Source organism: Liolophura sinensis, chromosome 13, assembly GCF_032854445.1.
Source record: "Liolophura sinensis isolate JHLJ2023 chromosome 13, CUHK_Ljap_v2, whole genome shotgun sequence".
In the NCBI taxonomy this organism is placed as follows: domain Eukaryota; kingdom Metazoa; phylum Mollusca; class Polyplacophora; order Chitonida; family Chitonidae; genus Liolophura; species Liolophura sinensis.
This window is the reverse complement of record NC_088307.1, coordinates 28,980,146-28,992,362: the sequence shown is the minus strand read 5'-3', so window position 1 is coordinate 28,992,362 and position 12,217 is coordinate 28,980,146. Positions and strand designations below refer to the sequence as shown.

At 41.5% G+C, this 12,217-nt stretch overlaps 1 pseudogene; it reads right to left on the bottom strand.

Annotated features, from left to right (window-relative positions):
* LOC135481047 (deleted in malignant brain tumors 1 protein-like) overlaps positions 1-4,972 on the bottom strand; it is a 70,157-nt pseudogene extending 65,185 nt beyond the window's left edge.
* Positions 4,973-12,217: the final 7,245 nt, after the last annotated feature.

Here is a 12,217-nt window from a genome sequence, read left to right as displayed (position 1 = left end):
TTTCGAACCAGTGACCTTAATGGTCAAGGAACAGACGGACATGAAGACCTCCTCTTACCTCCTAAAACCGAGCTGACTACAAACTACGCCCGCCTCTCTCACGTCCCAGGCGTCATCACAGACGGTCCCCCAGGTGGCGGTCCGGTTCACATATACCTCCACCCTGCCCGAGGCTGTCGTGTTTCCGCCCACCAGTCGGACTGAAGAGGCCACTGCGTGTTCAAAAGTACAGCAACAAGCCATTTTTAATTCATGTTTTTTATCATATTTCATGTGATTGATTGTTCGTTTTTGTTCTTTAATTTGCACGGTATTTTAACACCTTACTCGAGAATTTTTCCCCTGCATGAATAATAGTATAAACCTTCGGTAACTTGCAAATCTTTCTGGCTTAATACGCTTAAGCAGCGAGGGCTGGATTTGAACACGCGGCCTCATAGGTCATGGTCGGACAGACCTATCAAGCCGGCGCATAAAGCGTCGTATTCTATTAGTCGTCTTATTACAGACATGTGTGTACTCAACAATTTTGTTTAGAAAATTTCAAGTGCCATGTGCGGCAGGAACTTGACTGAATTCAGTAAAAGTGAAATTCAAAAGCAATTCTCGGAGAACCATCATAATTTTATTTTGAGAATAAGGTCAAACTGAATTCTGATTATTTCATCGTGTTTTCGTGTGAAGAAAAAAACAAGATCAAGTAAGGTCGCTCACTTGACTGACAGCTGACACCAGCATCTTCACTGTGATGACAGTTATTTTCACCGAGTGGTCTGTGACTACAATCTTCTATGGCGACTTCTTGCCCGGTGCAATAAACATCATCCAACCAGATGTTTCCCGTGCCCGATCTGAATGTCCCCCCTCTGAAGTACTGGACATTATTACTGAAACACAAGACATTCCAACAAAAAGGCATAAGCCTTACTCTACTATGGTCAACGTTTATCTGTAAAACACACGAATTCTTCAGGATGCCCAGCGACTAGGCTCGTACCGTGCACGATCGGTGGTTTGGCCTAGACACTGCGCCACTGTAAGTAAAAAGGGCGAGAGTAGTGTATTGAATAAATAAATACATAGATAAATATATAAATACATCGTACCTAACAATTTTCAAAAATAACTAAATGCAATAGATTCTAATTTAGGGATTGAGTGATTTGCCTAATAAACCTGATGAAATTTGCAATCAAGTTTATATGCTGGCTTTGAATCACTGAGGTCGCAACATGTAATTAAACGTCGGGGTTAACCTCCGCATAAACAAGTTAGACCACACCTTGGAGTTAGGCCTCACCTTGGACTTAATTCAAAGCATTCATGAAAAGCAACTTTATAAACCGCCTTGTACACACCTCGCCATTGTGGACATGACATTTTCATGATAGACGAACTAACTTTAAGGAGTCGCTGAGGATATGAAATGTTGCGCAATCGGACTCAGTCAAATTTTCGGAAATTGCATATGATTTAATATTCCGTAACATCCCAGTGTCAAAAAACAGTGGTAAGCTGGTAAGAGACCATTTTAAACAAAACAATCGATGTATCCCACGAAAAGTGTTAAGGGCTTGTGAAATAACTTATTTTCAGTTTTCACTTAAACGCTATTCCTTAAAACATGGTTTCACATTAAGAAACATTACTCAAAACAAGAGAATAAGAAAAACATTTACCCAGACAAAGACCATTTCAGAATATACATGAAGGCCTGTTTACCCACAGGGAGACTCTTTTCCCACTGCAACAATCTCTCGCTTACACACAAGATCAATTTCTCGGAACCCGTTTTGCTCATTATGAGACCAAAAAATTACTTCGAGTGAGTGCTCGGGGTTAAACGTCGTAGTTACATGACTACGAAGGAGTCCTCAGAGTGCATGTAATGTGCCTTCTCGTTGCAGGACGGATTTCCATGGCTCTTTTGTCTTGTGTTTCTTCACTCATACAACTTTACCGAGGGCGTGTAAGCCGCCCACGCGAGGCATTATAATGATACGTTTCAACCTGTCGTTGCACTACCCCCTTAATGCTAAGCGCCCAGCGAGGAAAATACAACTTTCATTTTTAAGGTCTTAAGGGTGACGCGATCCATGATTGACCCTCGGACTGCCGCCCCCGAAGCGGACGCTCTACCAACTGAGCTATCGGACCTGGCCTAATTACCTCGAAAATGTCATGTTATAACCGTGTAATCCTCAATGTCTACAGCCATAGTAAACACCTTAGACACTTATGTGTGCATGCAGAACTGCTATATAAGGTATATACGAACCGCTACATTATCTACAGATTTCTGTGCATGTGTGCATGACAACTCGCCAGATCTGTGAAGGTCTATGCGCCTAAACAGGTCTGGCGTTTTTCTAGCATTATCTGCCTCTTTTACACAAAAGTATAATTTTAGGTGTTTACAATTTGTTTTCGGTCTTTCTTTCTTTCATTATTTATTTATTTATGAAAGTAAATGAATGATTTACCCTACCCGGAATATCCCAGGCTTCGACAGATAACTTTAGCGTCGTTCAGTATCCACCCGTCGTCGCAGATCGTGCCCCAGGTATTCCTGTAGAAAATCTCCACTCGACCTTCGTGCGGCCCGTGTCCGTCACGCAGGCGCACTGGCAACGCGCAGTCTGCAACCAAACGAAAATCGTATGGAATGCAATCCTCAAGTTGGACATTCCTATACCACTCGTCAAGGAAGGACGGCTGATCCAAGACGATAATGTTGAGACCCATTCATTCATTCCAAGTTAACCTAAAGTACTAGCTTCAAAGTGAATAAGCCGTCTGCATTTAAGGAGCTTCGGAAGTTCACGCAGGTTTATGAGTGTTATGCCGAACTACCGTAAAATCACAATATTACTTACATTAATTTGCCAATACCCCGGGAGTCCTGAAATGCCGATTCCGTTTTGAATTAAGAAATAATGTATATATAGTAAATAAAGCCTGTAACATGTAAGATAGAAACATTCATGGTTTTCAGTATCACAAGGAATAATAACATTCTAGTCGTGACATCCAGTTCAAAATGGGGCTGTTGCCTTATGATTTATTTATTTATTTATTTATTTATTTATTTATTTATTTATTTATTTATTTATTTATTTATTTATTTATGATTGGTGTTTTACGCAGTACTCAAGAGTATTTCACTTATGCGACCGCGGTCAGCATTATGGTGGAACAAAACCGGGCAGAGCCCTGGGGGAACCCGCGACAATGCACAGGCTGCTGGAAGACCTTCCTACTTGGAAGATCTTGGAAGATCTATACAAAGTCTGAGAAATGAACCACTTTAAAGAAACTTTCGGTGTCTATGCCAGAAATTTCGAGCTAATGAAATGTGTATCGATAGTTAAATGTCTGTGTATAAGGTGGAAGATTAGATTTTATCTGTACATGGCGGCGATAAAAGGGCTTTTGGCGAATGCACCGAAAATTCACCTGCCACAAATCCCTTCAAAATTCATTTTAATGCGATGCCCAACATTATTATCAAAGTTAGATATACAAACAAATGTGAGACCAATCCAAAAAGCTGTACAGCTGTAACAATGTCATGAGTAAGCGTGAAGCCAAACAGAGGAACGGTTGGCATACACCATACACGGGCAGTTAACTATCCCATCCAAGGTCACCTTCTACGGTATGACACCCACGGCATAAATCTGAGACCAAACCAGAAAGTTTTAACAACGATATTATGGAAAACAAAAGAGAAGCAGTGATCGTTTTTCCCCAAAAAAAAGAAGCTAAATATACGGGGAAGGAGGGTGGGTTGGCCGGTGCTGGGACATTACAAAAAACATAACTAAATGGATCTTACCTGTATATATTCCATATATGCTCAACAGAGCAAACGCAGTAAGAAAACTGTTCATGTTAACAGAAATCAGTTCTCCAAGACGCATTAAAAGTTCTTGATTTAGAAGTACGCTTTTTTTACCAAAACCATAACAGAAGGAAATGTTGCACAAACTTTTGTGCAATAACCTGTGCTCCTCTCCGCATTAAATTTTGATTCAAATCTATAACCAATCTATGCCTGACAGAGATCAACTCGGATCTCTATAGAGTGGAGCTTTCACCTCACTGCTTAGATGAGATTGTGTCGTTCAATTAACGGACTATTTTATTTTGTCAGAAATTCATTTAAATTTTTTTCCAAGAGGCTTCAAATACCTGCATGCATCGAGGTATATAATCTGTAAGCGAAAATGATCTTTGGAGGATTTACTATTTCAAGGATTGCATGGATGCAGGTGTGAAATTACTCCTTTCGAGGGAAAACTGGGCACTGCTTTCCCTCTTCTTTGAAGATATCCATACGCCATGAGTGCAGAGATTATTTTGCGTTGGACGGAGCGCCCTCTACCAACACGCAAAGCGATAACGATGAGAGTGACAGGCGGATCTTGACGCTGTGTTTCTTACAGTGGTCATGTCACCGACATACACGGACCTACAGACGGTACGGCTGTATCAACTTAAGGTGGGCATTATCAGATAAAATTCATACCTGTCAACAAGTTCCCTGATTAGATTAAAGAAAGAAGTTCAGACGAGAGAACCCACATGCAAAAAAATATTACAATATACATTTTGTGAGTGGCTGCATGTATGGTGCATATGTGCGCAGGTATAGGCCTACTGTATGGTGGCTGATAGCGTCCATTTTTGACCGCGCGGAGGTCGCGGAATGCCCCAAACGTGCCTTCCGCGTCGTCCGCGGGGTCGCGCAGGGCGCGATTTTATTAAAACCGCGACTACCGCGACCTTGTCGCCCCCGCGGAACTGGCGGAATGTTAAAACTCGTTTTTGTTAAAACCATGCCCTCCGCGTTTTCCGCGGAGGCGCCAAGTTCGCCGAGGTCGCGGAACACGCGGAGGGCGCGGAGGTCGCGGTTTTCATAAAACGGGGGGAGGAAGGCGCGGTAAAAATGGCCGCCATCAGCCACCATACTACTAGAGTACATGTACGTATAGAGTTAGATGACACGTATGTACATGAAACAAAGGCAATTCCAGTGGGCTCGTGTCATTGTTTACGTGGTCTTACGTGAAGTTTGTTAGGAATCACTTCAGTTTCAGCAGTATATGATCAGCTATTTACTCAACTCGCACTGCGTCGGTGAAAATCTTGGCGTGCATTACCCGTGGGAAGGTTCGTCATGGACACTGTACATCGTACATGTCAGATCGCTGCGGGTTACCATGTTGGCAGTTTGAGTTTCCTCCCGCCATCAATGACAATTTTTATGTAAAAACTTAAAAAAAGTAAATGATGACTGATGACTGGTCCCCGCCCACTTACCGCTTCATCTGATCTTTGTAATTCCAAAAATCCAAGCATCATTAATTAGTTATTTACATTAATAACTAAACGTTAAAGCATCATTAATTAGTTATTTACTTAACCACCAACCTCGGAGCACGAGCATATAACATCGATCTTTTCTTTTTGATTGGTGGGAGCGGGGAGCTTTTTTGCGACGTTTACGCCTGTTCTGTTTAAGTTATTTCTGAATTGTACCAGTACCCGGTTTGCAAACAGTCGTTCAGTCTGTCACACTGGTTTTGAGGGAACTTTTTATTTTTTTATTTTTTTAACAGTTGATCACAGACTTGAAATTTGTTGTATGGCCTCACTGAAATTGTACATATCTTGATCATAAGCAGAAACACAAATTGGAATTTGGTATATATACATCTAACTGGGACTAAATTCTAACACTCCAGCTTTCCTGGATTTTTTTTCAAAATCTTTCATCGTATTCAATTCGCACTTGGCATATTCATCACAAAAAAAAAAAAACAGTTACAAATCAAGTGTGAGTTTTGGACTCTCATTTTGTACAAAATTATGGCGTCAAAACCTTCTTTCCTGCATGGCATGTATGTTGTATTGAAACATGGTGCATGTATAATATGAAATTACGGCGTCTTAAACTGTACACGCTTTTCCTCAAGAATGTTTCACTTATACGACGGCGGCCAGCATTATGGTGGCAGGACACCAGGCAGAGCCCGGGGAAAACCCGCTAGCATCATGTCCAACAAGATCCTGGCGATCTACGAAGGGACAGGTCTCATATCCACGAAAGGATAAGAAAACATAAAAACGATGCCAAAATCAGATAAAACGGCGTTCAAACTTATTTGCTTATACGTCCTTTAATATTTTTTTCAATTTTTTTCTTTCAGGAAATGGTGGGTATGGTGGGTATTTGGGACCACCTCTTGGTATATACTGTCTTTGCACAATGATCTTCCAAATAAGAATGTAACATGTCAAATAAATTTATTTTAATGTAAATTTATTGTTTGTATCCAAAAATAATACATTTAATCCGAATTGAGATAATATTAAGATATGAACTTGTAAGCTGAAAGGATCAAATTCTTGGGCAAATAAATTTATTATAACATGTGAGGCAATACACCGAGGTGGTCCAAAATATACATCCACAACACAAAGATTATTTTCAAGTGCCTTTTTTCTCTTTAAAGAAAAATGAAACATATTCAAGATCACATTTTCAACTAACTCTTCCCACTTTTTTACCCAAAATACAACTTTTATGTTTTCTCCACATTTAATAGCAGGCTGTATACAAATTAGCCTACCTCGAATAATCAGGGCGGCTTTACACAATAGTCAGGACGGCTTTTCACAATAGTCAGGACGGCTTTACACAAAAGACAGGAGCTGGACAGGTCAGTTAACACGCTGACCGGCGCTTAATCGATACTTTTGACTTAGACTTACATATTATCAGACGTATAACCTGAACAGTTGATTTTATTGGACTGACATCACGTAAACCAGCATTCAAGGGGATTAACTCTTCTAAAACTGAAACGTTGCAACTTTTGTTTTTGACAGTGCAGCTGGACTAGGGAAATATAGATATGTAAGAATTTTAAATTAACACTTTATTCAATGATAAGGAAATAATGTATTATAACTCATATTTTACAGTATTTAGCAAGTTGTGTCGTTCAAATACTTTTGGCGGGGGGGGGGGGGGGGCTGGGTTTTTTTGACGCGTGACTCCCAAATTTATATCCCAAAGGTAGTTCCAAAGTGAAGTCACTAGATATAGGACTATTATTCAGATGGTGTCATTTAACTTTATTTCTTTATTTGACTGGTGTTTTACGTCGTACTCAAGAATATTTTACTTATACGATGCATATGGGAGGAAACGAGGCAGAGCGCGGGGGAAATCCACGACCATGCGCAGGCTGCTCCTCTGTTTGTTGTGCTTCTGTTGCTGCAGTAAACCTTTTAACTTTAACCAAGTTTTAGAGTGAATACGTTACAGCAGACTATGCGAGGAAAATTTGACAACTACTCAGACGTTATTCCTCCGTAAAATCTTTGACTTAATCCCGGCAACTTTTGGGAATGATGATGTTCAATTCTGACCGCATGTGAAGACTCGGTTCATTACACTGAAAGACTTCAACGGTGCTTTGTAGCAAATAAGATAGAGGTGGGTGAGGGTAAGCAGAGAGCCGTACTGCTCAGTGTTTGTGGTGCGAAGACCTGTGGGCGCATTTGAAGCTTGGTTTCTCCAGCTAATACTTGTGAACAAAGTTTTGCGGAACTCCGTGAAATTGGGCAACGCCATCATTCTAAGCCATCTGCCATTATGCAGAGAGAGTGAAATTTGCCTCACTTTTCCGTAGACCAGAGCAGTCTGTCTCAACATTAATGGCTGAATGTCGTCGTGTAGCTGAAGACTGTGAATTTGGTGCCAATTTTTGCTTCTTGACAGGCTGATCACTTGTGTCAGGGATGATCGCATTCAGCGCGTGGTGTTGAATGCATGGAAAAGGTGCATGGAAATTGCCAAGGGTATGGAAGTTTTTCTGGGTATGGAAGTTGCCCAGGGTATGTGTTGTGTAAATGACTTCTCCCTCCTGACAATGACCGCTCCCTGACACCTGGATGTGAAGGTTACTGCCGTAATATTATGTCCATTCTGTGCAGCCACAAAGTAAATGTTGCAAACTGAAAGGAACACAAGAAATCTGCCGACGACGAATGTGGAAGGACAGTCCACTGCGGTAATTGACCATATTTCAGCGCATGGTACAACATGAGAAGAAAAATATTGAACTGTTTGTTTCTGAAAGTTGCTTTCGGGCACTGTGCAACAACAACGACGAAAGCGATGGCTGCTGTTTACGGACATTTTTCCAAGAAAATGGAGACTGGAATGATTTGATTTAGAGGTTGGACCAGTATTTCCTAGGAAATGATATCCGGGATACTGAACAGGTGCAATGAAAAAGAGCTGTATGTCTTAGTGTAGTGTAGTGGGAAGAAAAATGTATCCAAATGTGATCAAGACTTTACCATCTCCGACAAAGCCAACTGACATGACCTACATTGAACTCTGTGACCTTGTAAAACAAAACGTAACTCCTAAGTGCTTGCTAAGTTTTACAACAGGAAACAGAAAGTGGGTGGGCATGTCACTCAGTAGCTAACAGAGTTAACAGAATTGTCAGCGACTTGTAGTTTTGGTGACTTTTTAGATCCAGCTCTGAGAGACATGTTTGCTATCCGTCTCAGTGATAGAAATGCACAAAAGTAACCGTTTAGTGAGACTGAGCTAACTGTAAGGAAAGCATACGACATCACACTGAGTTACGAAAGATCAAATCAACATATGACTCAGATAAATGGGCAACAAAGCGTAAACAAAGTAACATTTGACAGAGTGGAATGTTTCCGCTGTAATCACATGTCGGACAAATGTTTCTATAATGATACCGTATGTCATTTGTGCAGAAAAACAGGGCACATACAGAAAAAAATGTCCTAATAAATGTATGGAAGCACAGAAAGGTAAACGTGACAGAAAACACAACCTAAAGGAAAACATCGGTATAGTAAAAAAAGAAGTAATACAGTGAAACATTTATCGGAAAGTAGCGACAGTGAGATTAACAGTGAGTCAAATTCAAATGAGGAACACACTCCACTGACATTAATGTACATTAGTGTGTTAACGACAAGGCTAACCCAGAGATTAAAGTGAATGTGAAATTAAATGGAATTCAAGCCAAACGAATCCTGAAATCCAATGCTGAGCCGAGATATTTCAAGCCTCGACCAGTACCATTCGCTCTACGGGACGGAGTTGCTAAAGAACCGGTTAGACTTGAAAGCTTAGGTGTAATAGAGAAGGTTGAATGCAGCGATTGAGCAGTAACGTTAAGGAAACCAAGTGGTGACATCTGTGGTGATTATCAAGTCAAAGTTGACCAGGACTTACAAATTCCAGAACATCCGATGCCAAAACCGGAAGAGCTTTTTCAGTCGTTGAATGGCGGGGGGAAAAGTTACCAAACTTGATCTGTCTCAAGCATATCAGCAGATTGAATTGCATCCGGAATCAAGAAAATATGTGACGATAAACTCTCGTCTTGGTCTTTTCACCTACACAAAGCTCCCATACGGATTTTGAGCGTCACCATCTATTCACTATGGACAATATACTGAAACAGATTACCCGTTGAATATTACTAATGGTTATGAACATGTGTAGAATCTTGACACTGTACTTCACCAACTCGACAAAGCCAACATTAGACTTCAGACATCCAAATGTATCGAGATAACACCATCTCTTACGCGTGATTCACTATCGATACAGAAGAGGTAAGAATTGACGATGGGGGGACTCAAGATATTCAGTGTGCTCCAAAAGCAACGTGTCGAAGTGAACTTCTACAGAAAGCATGTTGCTAATATGTCAACTTTTTGTGAACCATTGAATAAATTGCTACAGAAAGATACAGACTGGAATTGAGACAGAGAAATCGATCCGGCATATACATCCCAGAAGCGACTTTTAACATCTACAAACAATATATTGGAACAATACGACCCTGCCAAACCACTTGCTGTAGATGCCTCTCCTGTGGGAATTGGTGCAATCATATCTCACATAACCAATGATGGAGAACGGCCAATTGCTCATGGCTCAAGGTCATAGACGCCTAATGAACCTAACTACTCGCAGATAGAGAGAGGGGGACTAGCGGTAATATTTGTACTCAAACGATACCACAAACAATTCACCAACACCTCTACGGTAGGAAGTTTGCACTGATCACGGACAATAAACCGTTGAGTTTAATAATAGGGTTAGAGAAAGGAATACCAGTAATTGCTGCGGCGAGAATTCAGCCTTGGGCAATTGAACTTGCGTCTTACAGCTTTGAGATCAAAGGTCGAACATCTAACAGAATGGTAACGCAGACGCACTATCAAGGTAAGCATTACACGACAGTGACCAGCCAGAAAGACGAATCAACTGGACTTCAGAGGCGAATGCTATCAATTCAGCCCAAGTTAACCAATTACCAATCACAGCCAAGGTAATTGGGCGAGAACCAAAATATGATCCAGTACTGTCAAGAGGGCTACATTTGAGGACTTCAGGATGGCCTTCACCGGCTCGGATAGCACAGATGGTAGAGCGTCCGCATTGGGAGCGGTAGATCCCGGGTCAATCTTGGGTCGAGTGACCCTAAGACTTTAAAAGAGGAAGTTGTAACTTCCTCGCATGGAGTTCAACATGAAGGGGATAGTGCAACGACTGGTTGACCCGTATCAGTATAATGGCTTGGTTGGGGCGCCTTACTTGCCTTCTGTGAGTCGTCTCAGTGAAGCAGCACTAGGATAAAAGAGGGGGTGGAAATCCATCCTGCAACAAGGAGGTACATTACATACACCCTAAGTATTCCTTCGTCGTCATATAACTGAAAAATTGTTGAGCACGACGTTCAACCCCAAGCACTCACTCACTCGGGATAGCCTTCAAATCTGATGAAGTTAGCCCAGAGTTACAGCCATACTTCAGCAGAAGACCAGAATTCTCTTCAGAAGACAGATGTCTCTTATTGGGAATTACGACTATAAGTACGTTTCACATAAAATACTGAACGAGTTACTGACTCAAGTTATCCAGCAATAATACGCACGAAATCACTTGCACGTTTAATACATTTGTGGTGACTAACACTTGACAGAGACATTGCACATTTTGTGCGACAGTGTAACATTTGTCAAGACATTCAACCGAAGGCACCACAAGCTGAAGCAAATCCATGGAGATAGCCCCCAAAGCCATGGGCTGGAATCCTCATAGATTTCGAGGACCATTCATGAGCGGAAAACTCTTGATTACAGTTCATGCTCATTCAAAATGGCGTATAATGGTTCAGATGTTTTCGATAACTGCCGAACAAACTGTGGAGAATGACGAACTGTCTGCTCGGAGCATGGCGTGCCTATTGAACTGGCATCGTACAATGGCTCTCAGGATGTTTTCGATAACTGCCGAACAAACTGTGGAGAATGATGAACTGTATGCTTAGAGCTTGGTGTGCCTATTGAACTGGTATTGTACAATGGCCCTCAGGATGTTTTCGATAACTGCCGAACAAACTGTGGAGAATAACGAACTGTCTGCTCGGAGCATGGCGTGCCTATTGAACTGGTATCGTACAATGGCCCCCAGGATATTTTCGATAACTGCCGAACAAACTGTGGAGAATGACGAACTGTCTGCTCGGAGCATGGCGTGCCTATTGAACTGGCATCGTACAATGGCCCTCAGGATGTTTTCGATAACTGCCGAACAAACTGTGGAGAATGACGAACTGTATTCTCGGAGCATGGCGTGCTTATTGATCTGGTATCATACAATGGCCCTCAATTTGTTTGTGAGTTGTTTCAGAACTTCTTGAAGATCAACAGTGTTCATCATATCCTGTCTCCACCATTCCATCCCAACACAAATGGTGAAGCAGAACGTTTTGTTCGTACATTCAAACAAACAATGACGTCTGGGAAAGATAAAAGGCCTTCATGGGATCAGAGGATATCAGAATCCTTACAGAACTGCGCCACATAGCTAAACGTACACGAGCTTAGACCAGCTAAACTACCTATTCATTGAAATTTGAAGCGGCCTAATGCTATTAAAGACAACAGGTCATGGAGATAATTTTGCTAAGAACGTTTGTCACGTGTTGCACGCCTGGTCTTATCAGTCTTCCATTACCAGCATGAGAGTGCACCTCTCCAGTCACTCTAGTGGTCATAACATACATTATGCAACTTTACTAATGTATCGATGTATTATGCAGCTACTAGCATTATGGTGGGAGGAAACTGG